The 20,296-nt window shown below is 40.5% G+C and overlaps 1 protein-coding gene across 1 annotated transcript in view; it reads right to left on the reverse strand.

Moving 5' to 3' along the window:
- ZRANB3 (zinc finger RANBP2-type containing 3) overlaps positions 1-20,296 on the reverse strand; it is a 2,104,294-nt gene that overhangs the window by 1,343,865 nt on the left and 740,133 nt on the right. The gene's annotated exons all lie outside the window — the stretch shown is intronic.

Consider the following 20,296-nt stretch of genomic DNA (forward strand, 5'->3'; position numbering starts at 1 on the left):
ACATCAACCTACAACAAGAAAACAAGGGTTTGGGGACAGAGAGCAGAAAACACTGAATACTTTCAAACAGCAGTATTAATATACAATTTAAACAGGCTACTTCTAATAGAAAGGGAAACCTTACCTATTTGTTTGCATTATGTGGATAACTACTGTTCAGATGGAAAAAGAATCCAGTGATAATACAATGAAAGTACAATATTTTTTTCAGTGTAAAAGCAAATACCAAAACACCATTTTATGCGTTGGTCATCAACAGACTCTTATGAAGTATAGACTATGTCTACAGGAAATGCATTAAAAAATACAAACCGATTAGAGGTGACTGAGTAGTAATGTCTTAAAACAGGGAGACTATACTATTCTATGATCTCATACTCATGAGCATAATATTGCTTGTACATCAGCATGGTACCAAAAGTGCAACAAAATGTCGGTCAGCTTAGTGTTAATCAGAACATTTGTGCTGGCTGTGCATGTGTCACTCTCAGTGCCTGAACTTAGCACAAGCAAGAGTCTGACATTAACATCTTGCAAACACTGTACAATATGAATTACAGAAAACATGCACTGATCAACAAAAAGTACAATATATACACACGTCCTCAACATTTTTACAGGAAAGTATTTTGCATCGACAGTTGTATTGCCAGTACCTAGCTATTAATACATGCAAGTGTAACAAAAATGAAGTGGTTATCATTACCTTCTCATAGCAATAGATTTAGAGCGTTGTGGTGTTCTTGGAATTGCCTGTGCATTTCAATGCACAATACAGCATACAAAGCAGATAAAGCAGTACTTGGACTAAAGTTACTTTGTAAAAAAACAAAAGGGGGGCAAAAACTATAAAAAGGAGATAATAAGCAGGGCATACACAATTGTATGTGGAAAGTATAAAAGTCAACCACAGAAACTTGGGCAGGACTGGGGAAAAAGTTGGGTGGACAAGGATCAATGGAGCAAGTGTGCAGGGCTTCAAAACATGCCACTAAACCAACATGGTCTAGGATATTTGCATGGAAATGCTTACATAGATATTTTCATATCCTTAACAAATTGCATAGCATTATCCTTCTGGTTCACAGTGAACTGATGGAGGTGTGTGGGCAGTGAGAGAGGAAATTGGAAGTATGTTTTTGAAAGTGTGCAGAAGTGACGCATTTTAAAATTGTGTTTGCAAAATGCCCTAAGGCAGATTTCGGGTGAAAAAATTCAAAGTTACTAAAGAGATAATACTGCTATTAACTTTACTTTAGCAAAGGAAAAATGACAACCAGAAATTGGAAATCAAGTGTTAGACTGGTTCTTGGAAGATAAGCTAGTTATTATAAAGGACATAAAGCAGAAAGATGGGAGCTCATTAGATTGGGAAGGCACAAGATGCATCATACCCTTACATGGAATATGTGGCACCATTACCTTCACAAAAGGCACCAGAGGCATGGAGAAGGAAGGAATGGTTGGGAGAACCAAAAATGTCACAAAGATAACAGTAGTGAATGGCATGAAGGTTTATTGTTTGAAAAATGTAAACAGTTTGAAATACTGAAAAGTTCATGAAAAAAGAAAATTGAATATGTACACTCAATAAGTATATGACTGTAACAGGATGCGGACGAAGATTTTGAATATGTATTTGATAGACTGAGTTCAATAAAGAGTGTTCAAAAATGTGTTAAGGGCTCTGTGCAATTCCAAGAATTACACAAGCATCAACATTACATTCTGCTGTGCATGTTTAAAACCATTATGAAAAAGGCAAGTGATTTTTTAGAATGAGAAATTGGCATCATTTTTAATGTTCCACAAGAACTCTGTTTTTTCAGTGAACCACCAATATTCCATTATCCAAATTATTGCCTAGGCTGCATAATGTGATGGACAACTGCCTATTAGTATTATAAGAAACAGAGAACTGAGTTTCTGCTTTTTCCCAGAACTTCAAATATGACATTACATCATCCACATCTAGAAAACTCTACCATTCAGTACTCAAAATTAATGGAAAGACTAAATATTTCTGCTTCAAAGTGAAATCATTTTAAGGTTACAAGTCATTCACAAATAGACAAAATACAAATATATATAGTCCACCAGGCTCAGATAACCTAAGCCTCTTATTTTACATATGTTTGTAAGGACTTCATCTTTCCACCCTCTCACTCACCGTACCTCTCAACTGTCCAGATTTTTGTCTCACATTTTTCGTCTGTTCCACATAAAATTTATGGTTTTCTGTATTTTTGTGACAAATAAGTGAAGACTGAAGTCATTATATAATGACAGGCATTTTAATTTTAGTCTTCAGATCCTTTAGAAAATGCATGGTAACACAAGGCCTTGCATTCTCTCAACTTTCTAAGTTTATAAGAGCAATAGTTAAAATTTGTCCCTATTGTTGGGGTTTTGTCCCCTATTATTTTTGGCTTTGTCCAGATTTTTTGTGTCCAGAGATTGAAAGATATGTCACTCACATATACAACCTGTGTTCAACTAAAATGATTATGCCTTAGATATGGAAAACAGCTACAGTCAACTCCTATTCCAAAACTACCCAAGCCAACTACCGTTTCACAATATCATCCTATCTCAATACTTGCCACTTTAGGTAAAATACTAGAAAAATTATCTACAACCAAATTACTGCTTATTTACATCAATGCCATCTTCTATCCAATAAGCAACATGGATTCTGCTCTTGACAAAGCAACATACCAGTTTTCTCCTCCTCCTTAGATGACAACCTATCCAATATGGACAAAGACAAACTGACAGGAGCTGTTTTCACTGATCTCACACAAGCCTTTGATTTAACTGATGTTTGTAGATTTTCTCTCCAACAGATCCTTCCAGCCGAAAGTTGGCACCACCACCCCTGAAACAGCTCCTCTTATGATGGTAGCCCCCACAAGGTTTCACTTAAATATGTAAAATAGCAGAAGTGCTTATCAACAAACTCCCACCTGATCACCCTCAGATACCTCTAATTCTTTATGCAGATGACATGGTCATCTACCTGTCAAATCCAACTCTGTTATTTAAACTCATCTCCAAGATGACCTCCAAACCCTCAACCAATGACTAATAGGTCAGAAAAATACACAATCCTTCAAAAGCAAAAGCAACACTATTTGAAACCAACCAACAAAGAGCTAACGTGCCCAGCTTCCTCAATATTAAGATGTTAACAATAGCACCATAGAAATGACCACATCCTTCAAATACCTTGGCATTTGGCTAGACCAAACTCTTAACTTTTGACGGCACATTCAAAGCACACAAAAAGATCAACGCACTACTGTTCTGGGCAAACAAGCTATCACATTTTCTGTCTAGGTCAGCCTAAGCTGCCATAAGCAAAGACATACTTTTACCTCTACTCAAATACGGATTACCCAAAATAGCTGCAGCCTCAAAGAAAAATGCTACCACCTTGCCAACCATCTCCAATAAAATCTGCCAGTTCATTTCTAACTTCCCCATTAAAGAACATCACTGCACATCTTTCACCAAAGCCCAATGGCTCTCAGTACATTTGAGAGCCAACCTATTAGGATATCTAATTCACAAAGCCCTTTCTCCTGAGACATCTTCTCTCACTCAAACTTTTCATAAAAAAACCCATGTATAATTATCAAGGATATCTCTCAATCCCTAATCACCCTACTAACTCCAAAAACTAAACTTAATTGCACTGACCATGCATTCTCCAACCTAGCACCTAAACTATGGGGCTCAAGAAACACTTCTTCACCCAAACAAAGTGCAGCTGCACTCACATAGGTAACATTACATGAACTATGCAGTTCTCTTGCACCCCTTTATCTCCATTTCATCCCTCCTTATCTGGTCATCCTCTATCTGCCTCTTATTCATCCCTCTTCCCTTGTCTCTTCTAATCTCTTACACTTCCATTCCTTTCTACTCCACTTCCTTATGTATGCATCTCTTACTATATTTCTGTCTTCTCTGAATGATATCCTTTCCTGTAACTATTCACATTCACATTTTCTAATGTCTTCATACCTCTCCAAATAATGGCATGCTGCTATTCCTGTAGCATAAAACTTATCATCATGGCCATATCTTATCCAAAAAGCTGTGCTAAACATGGTTCCATTTTTCCACCCATGTTCCGACACTGTATATGGCCATATCTTATCCAAAAAGATGTGGTAAACATGGTTCCCTTTTCTTCACTCATTCTGACACTGAAAACTTCTTCGTGAACTCAATGTTATGGCATATTTTTACATCTGTTATTAAATAAATATGTTTTAGTATATGTTTTTATCTGTAAACACAATTTTTACATTTCTTATGTGATCCTATTAACCTGAGCTGTGCCTGCAAATGGCCCACTGAGGCCACTATACTACCTGGTAAACAAAGACAAATACAAATCTTAAAACCTCACAAGGCATCAATGTCATACCAACCATTACAGACATGCAGTAATATAAATTATTAAAACAGGAATACTGATAACAATGCAGAAGCAATGGACAAAAATGTATGTTTATTGGGTCCAATAGTTCTTTACACTGTAGTTCATAGGTGTTTACTAGGCTAATGACCACAAGGGCCATTTTAAGCCTAGCCATGCATCCCAGATCTCTGACAAGTTCTAATACCCTTGATAAGTGCAACTATGGCCCTGGGAGATGAACCATTTACAGGTTACCTGTGTCCATTAGAGACATAGGTGCCAAACTAGGGATGAATTTCCAGTCTCCCATCCAACTGTCCAAGTTGCACTTGAATTGGGTTAGGGAGGAACTCTGCTTCACATGGATGGGGAGCCTGCTCCACTGACAGGATAGTCTCCGGAATACATATCTAGCTCTCCAGCAGATCCTATTTACATCACATGCAAGTTTTAAGTCTTTAGAAATGGTAATTCTGGTGCTGTTTGTTTTCTGGACAGGCAGGAGGTCCATCAAATTGGGGTCTGATCCCTTTCAAAAGCCTGTAGGAGACAGAATACAGAGACAGGGCCTTGATGCAGTCTGCATAGGACATATTACTAATTATTTTAGTGAGGAACCTCTGTGGACATTCCATTTGTTATATAAGCCTGGTTAGGTACATACCAAAGGGGGCACTGTACTCAATGATAGGTCTGATGAATGCCAAATACAGTGGAACAATGACTTCTTTGTACTTAGATGCCACACCTTTGTTTATAATTTGCGCAACATAGAATGTTTTCCTCACCACTGTAGACACATGATGATCAAAGGCTAGATTGCTGTGTGTGTCCCTAAGTCTCTGACTACTGGGTCAACTCTAAGGGGTATGTTGTCAATATGATAGTTACTAGGGATGGATGACTTCCCAGAGGATACTATTATGCATTTCTTGGCATTTAGTTTTAGTCCATGGCTCGGACACCAGTTATTAGTCTGTGTCAGCCCATCCTGGAGAACATTTGTGTCAGTGTGAGATTCAATGACAGCTCCTAATTTGCAATCATCTGCAAATTTACTCAATCAGAGACCACTGACATTAGTCTTGATTTCTGAGAACTAAATGCCAAAAAGAAGCAGTACAAGGACTGATTCCTGAGGTACTCCACTTGTGACTGGCCTCTTTGTAGAGGTGGACTCCCAATTCTAACTTCCTGGGTCCTGTCTGTCAGCCAGTTGGCTATCCACCGGATGACATACGGGTTTGAACCTAACCTCTTGAGTTTGTCGTCAATGCCCGAGTGGGGTATTGTGTCAAATGCCTTGGCCAGGATAAGGTAGGCAGTATGAATGATTCTGCTCTCATCCATTGCTTTGGTTACATTCTCAAAGAAGTCCACCAGGCCGAGTAGGCATGATCTGCCCTTAACGAAACCAAACCAAATTGGGTTGGGTCCAATGCCAGGAGTTTTACTACATCTCTACTGATCATCTCCATGATGATTCTTTCCATGGCTTTACATACAAGACTAGGGAGACTTATGGGTCTGTAGCTTCTAGGGTCTGTAGATGGCCCACCTTTGTGCAGAGGGATGACTGTTAGCTTTCTCCATTTTAAGAGGCACAAAGCCTGATCGGGGGCTACAGTTAAATAGTAATTCCAGAGGCCCTGATAAGGTCATGTTTCATGCTATTTAGAAGGCATCTTGGGATATTGCCTTTGCCGATTGATGCAGTGTTTTTCATCTTAGAGCATTAAGGACCTGTTCCCTGGTGATAGTAGGGGGAGTTATATTTGATGATATTTCCTGAGGGAAGTTTGAGGGGGAGACAGGAGTAAGGCTGGAACTGAATTTATCAGCCAGGAGGTTTGCTATATCTTCTGGCTCAGTATAGGTGGCTCCATTTACAAATGAGCTCTGCACACAATGGTGTACTGTCTTTGGAGTTGCGGACATAGCTAAATAATGCTTTGTGGTTGTGCTTGGCCTAGGAGGCCAAACATACCTCAAATTTGGCTTTGGTAAACTTCATTTGTCCTCTGAGTTGTTTGTTTAATTTGATGAGAGTGCTACTATCCTGCGGGGTGCTGCACCTCCTAATTTTTGCCATGATTTTCTTCATCCTGTTATACAGCCAATTGAGTTTGGGATTTCACCAGGTTGACTTGTTTTCTGAGTTAGTTCTGTACTTCTTCCTGGTGGGTACAGCTGTACTGATTTAACTATTGCATTGATATTATTTATTTTATTTATTTATTTATTTATTGACATTTGTTAACCAGGTTTGTCCAACTGGGCTTGTGGTCCATTTTCAGTGGAGACCTGAGGAGAAAAGCTCCAGTAATATATTTTAAAACAAGTACAATTTTAAACAATATTGATATGATAGCAGTTATAGCAAAATGATTCACATATGTTGGGTTACATGCATAAAGTTAAAGTCGTATTAAAAAGAAGCTAAGTAACAATTTTATATTGATATAGTTCAATAGGTCAACAATAAACATAGGTTCATAGGTTCATAGGTTCATACTAGGCTATCTGCCCGAGGGCATTTACAAGCCTAGCCCCATTTTTTTGTTAACCACACCCCTTTAGTTATACCCATTATTTATTTTTTTTTTGTCTGTTGACTGACACTGACGAGGAGGATCCTGGGGTATATGTATATCTCCTAGTTCTCCCATCCATTGGTCCTTGAACAACAGCAACAAGGCCAGCTGCCTCACATATACCGATTTTATTCCACAGCATAGGGAGTCTTTTGGTGATGAATCTATCCCTCCAGCATCCCCTTTAAAGTTCGTAATAGCGTTTAAGTCTCCGCCTAAGTGGCTCTCACTGAGGATCTTTTTTTTTGAGGTGAAGCATATTCATCAAATCTGGGTTTGACATGGCCTTTAATGTGAGGGAAGGTCACCTCAAAGCAGGCAAGCGGTGGCGACTGAAGCTGGAGTTCTTGGGTCAGTTCAGCAGAGGACAGGATGTTTTTGACCTTTATCCTTTTGGTCTTTGGTTTTGTGGCCTTTCCAGCTGCTGCAAGTGTCGGGGTCAGATCATTATCGGTGGGTGGGGCAATCATTGGTCTGATGAGAGATGAGTGGATGAGTATGAGGAGACTATGACTAGAATCTGACTGAAGATGAGAATCCCTGATAAGGAAGGTGGGCAATGGTCTTCTTAACTACTACTTTAGCTACATGGGTGTCGTCAAACCACTATACTATCAACCTGACCCCTCCTTCCACCTCTGCTCAGTGGTTCTGTGCTCAGTGGATTGCCACCACCTATTGTTTTTTGGGTAACCTTGTTTTTCCCGAAGGGTATGACTATCTGGCACCATGGCATGGCTTCTGTGAGCTCTGCTGGCAGTGGTTATCCGTTTCTGAAGGACTTCTGTGTCAGATGTGTTTTTGCAGTTGCTCAGTTGTCTAGTTCTTCTCAACTACATAACAGTCATCTGCAAACTTTGTCTTGTGTAACCTCCTGTTTCCAGCTTGTACTGAAAAAGTAGATGCCAAACAAGAGTGGGCTTGTGACAGAGCCCCATGACGTGAGCCCCTTGAGGCCATGAGGCTGACTGACCTGATTGTAGCTGTCACCACTGTGGGTTGCAATGTAATGTGATGTGTTTCTGTGAACATAGTTTTTTATTAACCGAGCCTTCATATTGTATTGGGGTCAAGTCCAGATCCTTAGCCAGAGGTGTATTAGGCCTTTATGGACTGCTTATATGCTCTGTTGTTTAGAAGACTGTGTTTGGAGGTTTAGAAGGCATAGAAAAAAGTTTGACAGTTTGAAACTGGGATGGATGGGATGGATCAAAGTTCCTATGTTCCTTATTTATTATGTCCATTATTCCATTATGATCCCTCTCTTAATTTTGCAGATAGGCCTGGGTGGGTCAAGCTTGGCGGGTCGGTGAGTGGGGGCTGGTGGCACAGTGGGTGTAGAAGGAGGGACCCACAATTCCAGGGTAACTCCATCGAGTACAGAGATCCTAATAAAATAAGTAAACCATTGTTGGTTTAATGGGTGATGTAAGTCAGTGGAGCTTGTGCCGGGGACACCATCAGGTCCCATGGATGGCTCCTGGTTTTGCTTGGGAGAGCACTCTGGAGAGCAGTTCTCCTTGGGGGCTGGAGATGTTTTGGGCTGCAATGCTTGGGTATTGGGGAGGGGTTTTTGGGGGGGTTGGGGTGTTGCATCTTGTTGGAGCAGTGTGTATCAGATCACTTTCTGTCATTTCTTCTGAACTCCTAAGCATATCTGGGAGTTTCTAACATCATTTTAACAATCTCTAAAGCATATTTTATAGTATTTTCTGAGGTTTCTTGCTTTTTTTTTCTTTATGATTTTTTTTGGATGATTTATGAGAGATCTAGCTCTTTTAATTTTTAGTTTTTACTTTTTTCTTACTTTTAAGGATTTTGCTCTATCTTGTCTGTCTTAGTTCCTTTTATTTGTTGTTTTATGGCTGGGGTCCACCAGACTGTTTGACTGGGCTTTTGGTAAAGAGTCTTTTTTTTGTTTGGGATTGCCTTATCCATGCAGTCTGCCTGTGTCTTTGTTTTGCTGGGGTTGCTGAAGCTCTAGTCTTGGTTTGAGACTGGCTGCACCTTCGGAGAAGTGAAGTACACTTCACTAGTTGTAAGTGAAGTGTGGGCTCGGCTTTCGTTCTTTACTTTGGTCTTTTTTTTATTTCAGGTGTGGGTGGATTAGAAGTTCTCCAGATGTGGATTTTTAGATCTCTGATGTGAGGGTGAGGGGTATACTTCCGGTGTTGTGCTCCCATGTCCCCATGGATGAGATCAAGTCTGTTTTCAGTGTGTTGTCCTGGGTGTGGGTTTGGTGACTTGTTGTTCCATTGCATTTGAGTTTCATGTTCACTTGAAGGGTTGGGCTAGTGTTTTTGCCCAGTAGTGTTCCCTTTATTTAGGAAAGTAGTGTCACCTAGTATATTGGGTGATTATGGGTTTTCTGTTTATGATGTGTTTTGGTGAGGTTCCTGAAGTGAGTGAGTTTGGTCTGTGGGTTGCCCAGGGTTCCACATGTATGCAGAGCAGGCACGTAACATGTATGATGGTCTGTGTGGGGCCCCTTGCGCCAATGTGTTGCCTATGGTCCTGTGCACCTGGTGTGTCGTTGATGAATATTTTGGGACATTTTTTGTTTGTATAAAATTGTGCAAATGCATAGTAGACACATTGGAGAGAGAGGTGTAATGAGGTACTAAGTATGGTCCTTTTGAGATTACATAAAGGGAAGGAAGACTAGGTAGGGTCATGGCAAGGGCAGGTTCTGGAATTGAGAAAATACGTTTTTAGTTCATTTTTAAAGTGTGCGGTGTGGAAGATTGAACGCAAGTCAAGGGGAAGTTTGTTCCAAGCATGGGCAAGGCAGTGTTTGTAGAGTAGTTTGCCTACTGACCTTTTTGGGTGGTAGGTATCAAGTAATTGTTGGCTAGAAGTACAGAGGGTCCGGGATGGGATGTAGATGGAGACTAAAGAAGATAGAGATGGACAGAAGGAGGGTTTATAAAGAATAGAGTGTAGCATATGAAATTGATAAGATAGCAGAAACTGGGGAAGTTCAAGCCATTGAAGAGAGTTTAAAGAAATGCAATGGTGTGAGTTGTATGGGGAGTTAGTACTGAATGTGGCTATTTTATGGTAAGTCTGTTGCAGTTTGTTTAGAGTGGAGGCCAGGATATTGGTAAGAACTGGGGCGGTGTATAAGAGGGAGGAGAGGAGAAGTGCCTGGCCCAGGGTAAGTCTAGATTCAGGGGTTAGGAATTTTTTTGTTCCGATATAGCAGACCTAGTTTCTGGTTTGTTTTTTTTTTTGTACATTGGAGTATGTGCAAGTTGAACTTGAGTTCGTCATCGATAATGACCCCTAGGAGTTTTGTGTGGGTGTTGCAGTGAAATGTACTCTTGAGAAAATAATTATTTCCCTAAATTCCACATTTATATTGAATAAGGGTTCAACTTGGCTACCTTTAGCCAGGTTGGCACAGCAAGCAGTCCTCTACACACATCACTGTGTAAATGAGCAAAAATATTTCCTTCTTCTAAGTGAAGCCTCTTAATTCCCATCCCAGTGTTCAATACTTCTTAATTTTCCATGTATCTATAATCTTTATCCTTTACCTACAGCCTGCTGCCTCTTACATCTCTCCAGTTCTCTCTCATCCTCTCCTCTCATTTTGCAGCAGACCATAATCACTGTAAATCAACATCTGGCAATGGCAAATACTTATTATTTATATACTTGTTGTTTCCTTGAGACATTATTCTAAATGTCCACGCTCCCCCAGTGGTAAACTCAAGGCACTTATACTTACATTCATTCGAACCATCTGAGGTATTGTTTATTTAAAAAAAATAAAGAACTCGGGTGAACAATATAATGAAGCCAAACTTTCATGCTAATCATTCTTCTAAGTCCATATAGTATGTTTTTTTAGTTTTCTATTTAAAACACCACAATAAACAAGTTCTATTGATTTTAAATACATCAATCTACCCATTCCAGCAGACACATTATGCAACCCACTGCACTGCATTCATTTATTATCATCCAACAGGTATTAATCTCATCATTCTTTCCAAATGACCCCCCCCCCCCCGAAAAAAGATTTGAAGAAACTGTATGATACTGAAATAAACGGGAAATAAGTAGAATAAACTGGAATGAATGTCTTTATTGTTTAATTATCCAAAATTGTGCTGAACAGATGCCAGGCTCTCCTTTATGTGCTAAATCTTCTTGCACCTTTCAGAATAAAAGTCTGCATAAACTATACTTTGGTTAAGAATGTCTTATTATGTGTGCTGGAGGTATATGTCAACAACATCTTAAATCAGATCTTACTGTCTCAAATAACAATGCTAATAAACTGAAATAGACTGAATTATAATGTCTGTAGCTTCTGTACTCATACTGTGTGTAGTTTCTGTACACAGAATTGGTTAATCATTATACTGTCTGTAGTTTCTGTACTTAGATTGAATCCTTCCGCACTCAGTCTGAAATGTCTATATAGAGCTTTTGTGGACTGCACTGCTATGACTTTCTGTGCATCACTCTGAACTGAATTACTTGTTTCTGTGCCTGTAGTATCTCTCAATAATACCAAAACCCTGTCACTTTCTTAAAAGTTCTACACTCCTCTTTAACCTTGGTTCCCAAGCCTTGTACCATCTAAACAAGATCTGTTTGTACTCATTGGACAGCACATTCTGTTAGCACATTTTATTCTTATCAGTATTCTTAAGGAATGTTTCAGTACAAATAACCTGCAATTACTACTGAAACTGCAGGTAAAATGTAAACTATAAAATGAAGATATAAGCCTGCTTTAATACGGCAACATTTCTAGGCCTGTGCAAAGAAAATACTATATTTATGTCTAACAAACTGCATTTAATTGAAACATAATCTTACACCTAATAAAACAATTGGAGGAAAAAAAGATCAAATTTACGAAAGCACTTATATCTACAATGAATACTTACTTTTTTCCAATACCGGCTTCATCCAGTTCAGGGTCACGTGGAAGCCAGAGCCAATTCCAGCAAGCAATGAGAGTAAAGCATGGAACCAATCTTGGATGGAATTCCAATCGCTTCAGTCAATCACATTTTGTTTTTGTCAGTTAGTAATAACACATTACCCAAAGAATGTCAAATGGATTATCTTCCCAAAAGTATGTTCACCTCTTTTATTTCTAATGGTATGACACGGAGGCAGGGCTGGCCTTTTGCCAAGTGGACTTGTTTGGCCAAATAGGGTCCAGTTCCCACAGGGGACTCCATACCGGACTGTAGCAGGACCACTATGTCTTATGTGGCCCACAAGAATCACCTAAGACCCAACAGCAAACTGCAAGACATTTTCCTACCTGAAGTCTTGCTTCTTGAGTAATGACAAGTCTTGTTTAGGGGAACAGACTAGAATTCCTGTCATGCATAGCCCTACTGTCCAGTACGCTGTTATTAATACTGAAGTTTTGTGACTCTTGTGTGACTTACAATGTCAGTTGCTCATTCTCCCATCGTAGTTGGTCACTGCTGTTGACAGCTCAACAGGGTTTTTGACCCAAAACTGACATCAGATTAGTCATTTAGTTTTATGCATCTTTCCAGTTACTGTTGTACAAGACAGTAAGATTACAGAATGACCAACAGGATGTAAAGGCTCAGAGTGATACTGTTATCTTTTGCTTCTCTTGCTAAAGTGTAAACAGTTGGTTCTTAATGTACATAATTCAAAAAAAGATAACTGGGATAGTCAGTCTCATGCAGTATGAAAAGAAACACTGGTATACACCAACAAAAAATGAACAGATACTGTGAGGTAACTTCCAGTCACAAAGACTTACAACAGAATGTTTCAACAATATGGCATAGGGACACTTGCTCTAGTTACAGATAGCAGCAAATGAGTCCAAGAGTAGTGAAACAAAGTTGTGCAAGATGAAGGAAGGTAAGAAGCGATCAATTGAAAAATGATTCCACTTGGTTAAAACAGCAAAGCAGTAACAGAAACAGTTCAAGTTATAAAGGTAGTGCAAGGATGCCAGTGTCTCAAGAGTTGCACACAAATTGGAGGTGGGGTGTGGGGAGGCCACAAACAAACAGAAACTTAAACATAGAAAATGGATGTCCTGGATTAGGGAGGAGTTTTAGAGAAGTTTATTGCAGAGAACTGAACAAAGAAATACTGTAGGGTTTGCATATTCTCCCTTAAATCCATGTAGTTTTCCTTAAGACATTCTGATTTTTTCCCACCTGCCAATAAATGCTGCTTACTCGCTACCTTAAAGTTTATCTGCAGTTACTGTTACCCTTTTGGCCTCAGCTAAGGCTGGATATAATTCAGAAGCATTAGTCAACTTGTCTGGTTCAACTAATAAGTAATCAAAATAAACTTTCAGAAATAGCTGTAAGTTTGTAGGTGTGAAAACAATGCTGTTTCTGAGGAGAGACCTGAGGTTACTACTATTAGCAGTATTCAAAGGAAGTTAAAGATTTTTATGCAGTTCTGTTGAAATACACTGACTGCATGAGAATTAACCTGACAAGGGACTCCCAGTATTTCAGAGCAGGGTCATGACATGATTGTCACATACACTGTTGGAAACTCCTGGTGTGATTCTCAAACAATCTGGAAATATATCGCTGATTGATAAGTATATTTCTTGGCATTTTAACCTTTTAGAATTCTGCATTGTCTTAATTCTGCCTGACTGAATTATTGTTTGCCTGACTGAATTATTTTATATATTTTCTGGCATTGTTGTATGTTTTTTCCCCCTCCCTCCTACCCTATTATTGTAGAGTTGTTATGTTGGTGGCTTTGCAGTTGCCCCCCCCCCCACTGTAAATTTGATCTGGGACACCCCTCCTCCCAGTCTGGTGTTCACTCTTCTTAATACAGAGAAAACATTTGAGAAGGCCAACCCACTTAGGTTTTTAACCTCTGCTCCTCCTTCCTCTCTTCTTGCACTTTACTAAAAAAAAAATTGCTCTTTATTTTGCTTTTGCCTCTTCTTAAAAGTACTTTTATTCTGCTGCATTTATTACTGCTTGGTAGTAGCCTGATTAAATTGTAACTGTTATTCTAAGCCTTTCAGTTTAAGCACTTGGGCTTCAGACCAGTTGTTTTACATCAAGAAGGTTTGTGGTCTGCACTGTTGGGGCAGGACAGGTAGCTTACATCCATCTAAATTGGGAATTGCTGATTAAAGGCTCACTACTGTCTGTTATTCTAAAAGTGTATTAGTTCTGGTTTAAGCACTTTGGCTTCAGGCCAGTTATTTTACATTAAAAAGGTTTGTGGTCTGCACTCTTGTGGGAGGAGAGGTTAGATTCTGCTCTTCTGAGCTGGGAATTTCTGGTTAAAGGATTATTATGCTTGCTTATTTGAACTGTTTCTTTCTGAAATTGGTGCGCCTTGTTTGCTGTAGCTTAGACTAGATTCAGGAATGCTGAATCTAGCTTTTTTGTATAACTTGAGCACTAATCCAGGCCATCTTTTTGGAGACGGTTCCCCTGCACCCTAGTGGCAGGAGTGTGCAGTTAGAACTTGTCTGATTGAAGACTGCTTGAACAGGGCTCAGTTTTGAGCTTTTTTAGTGGTTAATTGGGTAATTTGTTTAAATCAGTTTGCTCGTTTTCTATTGTTATATAAAAAAGTGCACTTTATTCATCTGTTTTTACTGTATTTGTGTTTCTTACTACTTTATTGCATTTATTCTGCTGCATTTATTACTGCTTGTTAGTAGCCTGATTAAATTGTAACTGTTATTCTAAGCCTTTGGTTGAAGCACTTGTGCTTCAGACCAGTTGTTTTACATTAAGAAGGTTTTAGTCTGCACTGCTGTGGCAGGACAGGTACATCCTTCTAAGTTGGGAGTTGCTGATTGAAGGCTTAGTGTCTGTTATTCTAAGAGTGTATTAGTTCTGGTTTAAGCACTTGGGCTTCGGGCCAGTTATTTTACATTAAGAAGGTGTTGGCTGCACTCTTGTGGAAGGAGAGGGTAGATTCTGCCATTCTGAGTTGGGAGTTTCTTGTTAAAGGTTTATTGTGCCTGCTTATTTGAACTGTTTCTTTCTGAAATTGGTATGCCTTGTTTGCTGTAGCATAGACTAAAATCAGACCTGCTGAATCTAGCTTTGCTTTTATAACTTGAGCACTAATCCAGACCATCTTTTTTGGAGAAGTTTCCCCTGCACCCTAGTGGCAGGAGTGTGCAGTTAGAACTTGTCTGATCGAAGACTGCTGGAACGGGGCTCAGTTTTTAGCTTTTTATTGGGTAATTTGTTTAAATCAGTTTCCTCATTTGCTACTATTATATTAAAAAAAATACACTTTATGCATCGCCGCTTAGCTAGAGTTAAACTATTCCTGGCACCATAAAGTCTGCTCTTCAAATTTGCCCTTAGAAATGGCCAGTTTTTTAGTTTTGGCACTCGAATCTGTTTCTTTGAGCTCAGCACTTGTTTAGAACTCATAAGCACTAAATAAGCTACAAATTACTACAGCACCCAACTTTACTCACTTTTCTAGAGGAAAACAGCTTTTAGTACTTAATAAATAAGCACCTATCCAGGCATGTCTAAGGGTCAGCTTCCGGTGTTTTCTCCTGTCTACCTGATGAATCTGGGCATCTTGGGGCAATGCAGCAATTGCCTCATGCACACAGACAACCCTCTCCTCCTACCACCCAACACTACAACCTGTGAGAGATGCCTTATATAGCCAAACTGGAAGCAAAGCTCTCTTCACCCAAGACTGGACTAGACAGTCAAGAGGAGAAAGTAAACACTTGCAGCACACCACACTCATCACATAGTCTCTTCAAAACCTACACCACCAAAACACACATACAGAGCAACACAAAAAAACACGCCTACATTCGTGGAGGCTCTCAATAAAAATCTGCTCAAGCAAAAGAGACCTCCAAAGGAGAAACGCATGCAATCTCCACCCTCCAATACAACCCAAATGACACATAGCCCACAAACTCAGTGTGCCACTCAACCACAGCCCAAAAGGCATAACAACATACCCAACACTCTAGTCATAGGGGGCTCTATAGTCAGGCACACTGACGTTCTACTCACCAGGCTAAACAAGGAGAAAGTTACTGTCAGCTGCCAGGATCCACCACATAACCCACGCACTCAAGTCACTTCACAAGTACAAATATGACTCTGTCATTGTCCATGTTGCTGTGAACGACCTAAGACATACCTCCCTGGACTACAATGGAGGAGCTCTCTGATCTTGTAGCCCAGGCAGGTATGACCCTAGCCCTGAGTAGCATCCTGCCATCACCCAGAATGATAGCATAGTACAAGGACAAAATGATTGACTTCAACAATTGGCTAAGCTTCTGGTGTCATTCTAAGGAGATCCAGTATCTGTCTGCCTGGGATGACATGATCGACAGACCACAATGCTTTGCCAGAGATGGCCTGCACCTGTTGCCCTTGAGATTCCGGATAATGGCTAAGGCTCTGCCACTCCTATAGTGCCTTTATTAGGCAATGATCAAATGACAAATTCACCACCATAACAGGTACAAGCAAGCAAAATCTGAGGGTAATGCTACTCAATGCTAGAATTCTAAAGCTCAAAATGCATTTACTTGAGACACTCCTTAAAATGGAGAACATCGACATCTGTGCAGTGACAGAGACCTGGTTCAAGGCTCCAAAGAGCACCCCTGCATTACCAGGCTATAATTCATAACACACCCTTCGGCCACCTAACCTGGACTGAAACACTAAAGGTGGAGACGTGTCCATATTCATTAAAGATATCCACACCTCCAGGCTAGTTGCTCAGCATAATGCATCCGAGATTATCCAAGTGCAACTAACTCTGGGCAAGACCACAATCCAAATTGTAACCTGCTACAAACCCCCCCCCCCACCATGCCCCAGGATTCCCACTCCTCATTTCTTGATACACTGGAAAATATTAGGGTACAACCCAACACCCTAACAATGGGCGATTTCTACTACCCCACCATTAACTGGGAAAACTACTCATGTACCAACTCTTTTGCTCAACATTTTCTGGAATTCATAAATTCCAACGCCTTGGATCAACTTATCCACACCCTCACCAGGGGCAGCAATATCCTAGACCTGGTCATTACCAACATGGGCGACCGGTGTTCCACACCAGAGGTCAATTCTTCGTTTGTCAGATCCGAGCACAAGCTAATCAGCCTAGATATCTACATCCTTCCCCCACCCCCCATTAGGGAAACCACCGTAAAACATTTCTCCAAAGCCAACTTCACGCTTAAGACTGAAGTGGCAAACTTCACAACACCCATGCAGATGGACAATAGAGGTACGACTGCTGAATCCTACACAAATGCACTTTATAAGCACTTACATGAGTGCATGGATCGTGCTATCCCTAACAGAACCAAGATGCTATCCTCCAAAAAAAGCCAATCTGGTGGTCCACTGCCATAAACAAACTCTACAACAGAAGAAAGAAACTGTTGCAAAAAAGTGTAAAATCCCATGACTGGAAGAACTTTCTGGTCAGCCTCAGTAAGAAGCTGAGATCCCTCATAAGATCCTCCAAAGCATTCTATAGCTATGTCAAGAATATCTATGGCAGCACTCAGATCTGCTCTGACTTACAGCACAATGGCATTAAATATACAGAACCAACTGATTTTTCCAACATCCTGGCAGATAGGTTCAGTGCTAACTTTACCTCTCCTCTCATCCCCTAAAGGGCCCATCTCTACACCGGAAGAATGCAAAGTTCCTGTAATCACAGCTGCAAAGGTAAAAACCACACTCTCCAAAGCCAAGAACACAGCATCCATGGGACCTGACAACATCCCAGGCTGCGTTCTACATGAACTATAGAATGAACTGGCACCCCACCTAACCACCATGTTCAATCATAGCCTCACCTCAGGCTTTGTGCCGACTGAATGCAGCACAGCTACGGTTATCCCACTCCACAAAGGAGGAGCCACCACGGACCCCGGGAACTACTGCCCCATAAACCTAACGAGCCTGGTCCGCAAGGCCATGGAACGTATCATCATGGAACTTATAAACAAAGACATTGGAAATCTCCAAACTCTGGACCCCACACAGTTTGGGTTTGTAAAAGGCAGATCATGTCTCCTGAACCTGATTGACGACTTTGAAGCAGTCACCAAAGCTGTAGGCGAGGGTAAGGTGGTTCACACAGCCTATCTAGATCTTGCCAAGGCTTTTGACACCATCCCCCACTCTGGAATTACAGATAAACTCACTAAACCTGGTATAAATCCCCATGTCTCAAGATCGGTTGCCAACTGGCTCAATGACAGAACCCACACTGTGAAAGTAGCAGACTCCAAATCCAACTTCAGACAAGTGGAGTACCACAGGATTCAGTCCTGGGTCCTCTCCTGTTTGGTATCTACTTTTCTGAAGTACAGACTAACACAGAGGGTCTTTGGCTAATGAAGTTTGCAGATGACTGCAGACTAGGAGCCATAATTGAAACTCCTAACGATGTGGACATCCTACAAAAGGGCCTCAATTAGACAGATGCCTGGTGTCAAAGCCATGGACTCGAGCTCAATGCCAAAAAGTGCATGGTCATCCCCTTTGGTAAAAACTCTGTACCCGAAAGTATGGTAAGAGACCTTGGGACACAGGTGGACAGTAATCTCTCTTTTGATAATCACATCACCATAGTAGTCAGGAAATCCTTCTACGTGGCACACCTCATCACAAATGGTTTCTCATCCAGGAAAAAAGAGGTCACTGTTCCCCTCTACTCGTCACTCATTAGACCCATTATAGAGTAAAATGCCCATTTTGGTATGTACCTCACAAGACATCTACAACAAATGGGAAGGCCGCAAAAATACTCCACAAAGAGGATTACTGGCCTCAAACAGATGCGCTAAGCAGACCATCTCAAAAAACTCCAGCTTTACTCTGTCGCATATCACCTACTCAGAGGTGATCTCTGCCTAGCATACAAAGCTATGTCAAACCCAGAGGTGTTGGACATGTTCCAGTTAATGAAATCCCAATCCTTCCGAGATACACACTCTAGGGACCTAAACCTTGTCACCGCAATAAACAGAACATGCTGGAGGGATAGATTCCTGTCCCAGAGACTTCTCATATTCTGGAACAAACTACCTATCTATATCAGACAAAACTCATTAGCACACTTCAAGAAAAATCTTTATGACTGGATGGGAAATAGGAAATTCCCCCCAGGGATCTCCTCTGTGACTTTGCTCGACAGGGGCACAGGAAAATAATTTTCTTGGGTGGTAAAAGCCAGGGTACCTTTTTGGCTAGGCTTGTATAGGCCCTAGGGCCAATAGCCTATTACCTACCTATGAACCTATGAAAACACATGAAATAATAAATGAGTTTTATTATGAGAATGCATAACCTGAGTTTACAAAATTTCCATGTTCCTTGTGGCCTCCCCATCTCCCCCAAAGCCATCAAGCCCATCCACACTCAATTAGTTGTCTTGACTTTCTGCCATCTCAGCACACTGGAGAAGGATGAGCGAGTTGGGAACAACAATGAGACAGAAGATCTTACCAGGTTTCATGTTTCAATTGACCTTACTTTGAAGTAGCATGGTGTGCTTAGTGTTGTCTGTAGCACCTCCCAAAAAGGTGTGTGCAGAGTACTTAATTTGTCAAGACAAGTTTTATGTTATTTTTATTTACATTTATTATCCAGGGTAGAGCACTGATCTTCAACGACCTTTCTCATACTCAGCCCAGCAGAGGTGTCTGGTTAAGTGACTTGCTCACAGTCACACAGTTAGGCAATGGAGGCTGAGGAAATGAAACCTTGCACCACGGGACCACATTAAGCATTTCATTAACAGCTCCTTAATCCTCTAAGCCAGTAGTCTACTTTCATCTTAACATATTTTTTTAACAAAATATGAGAAGACAAAGATATTATTTTATTTTCAATATACAGTAGTAGCATATATTCCTGATACCTAGTTTGAAATAATCTTCAATCTAGGAGGCCACTGGGTGGAAGGAGGTTGGGATGGTGGTATTGACAAGATCAGCTTGGAGGTCCCACCAAAGAGGTCCAATTTGGGCCCCACAATTTCTAACGCTGGCTTGTAAGGAGGACTAAGATTCTGGCACATTACACCCTCTTCTAATCTAGGCAACACGATTATGCTCAATCTCCCATTTTATGAACTATTTATAAAATCATGAGTGGGCCAAATGTATGACTGTAATTATGCAGATATATTATGTTTAAGACACTTCTGCACATTTGATTATGTAGCAAGTAAGCTCAATTCCAATGTACTACCTTGACTTAGGGTGGAGACT

The sequence above is a fragment of the Protopterus annectens genome, chromosome 6.part0 (genome assembly GCF_019279795.1).
Source record: "Protopterus annectens isolate FY-2018-M chromosome 6.part0, PAN1.0, whole genome shotgun sequence".
NCBI classification, from domain to species: domain Eukaryota; kingdom Metazoa; phylum Chordata; order Ceratodontiformes; family Protopteridae; genus Protopterus; species Protopterus annectens.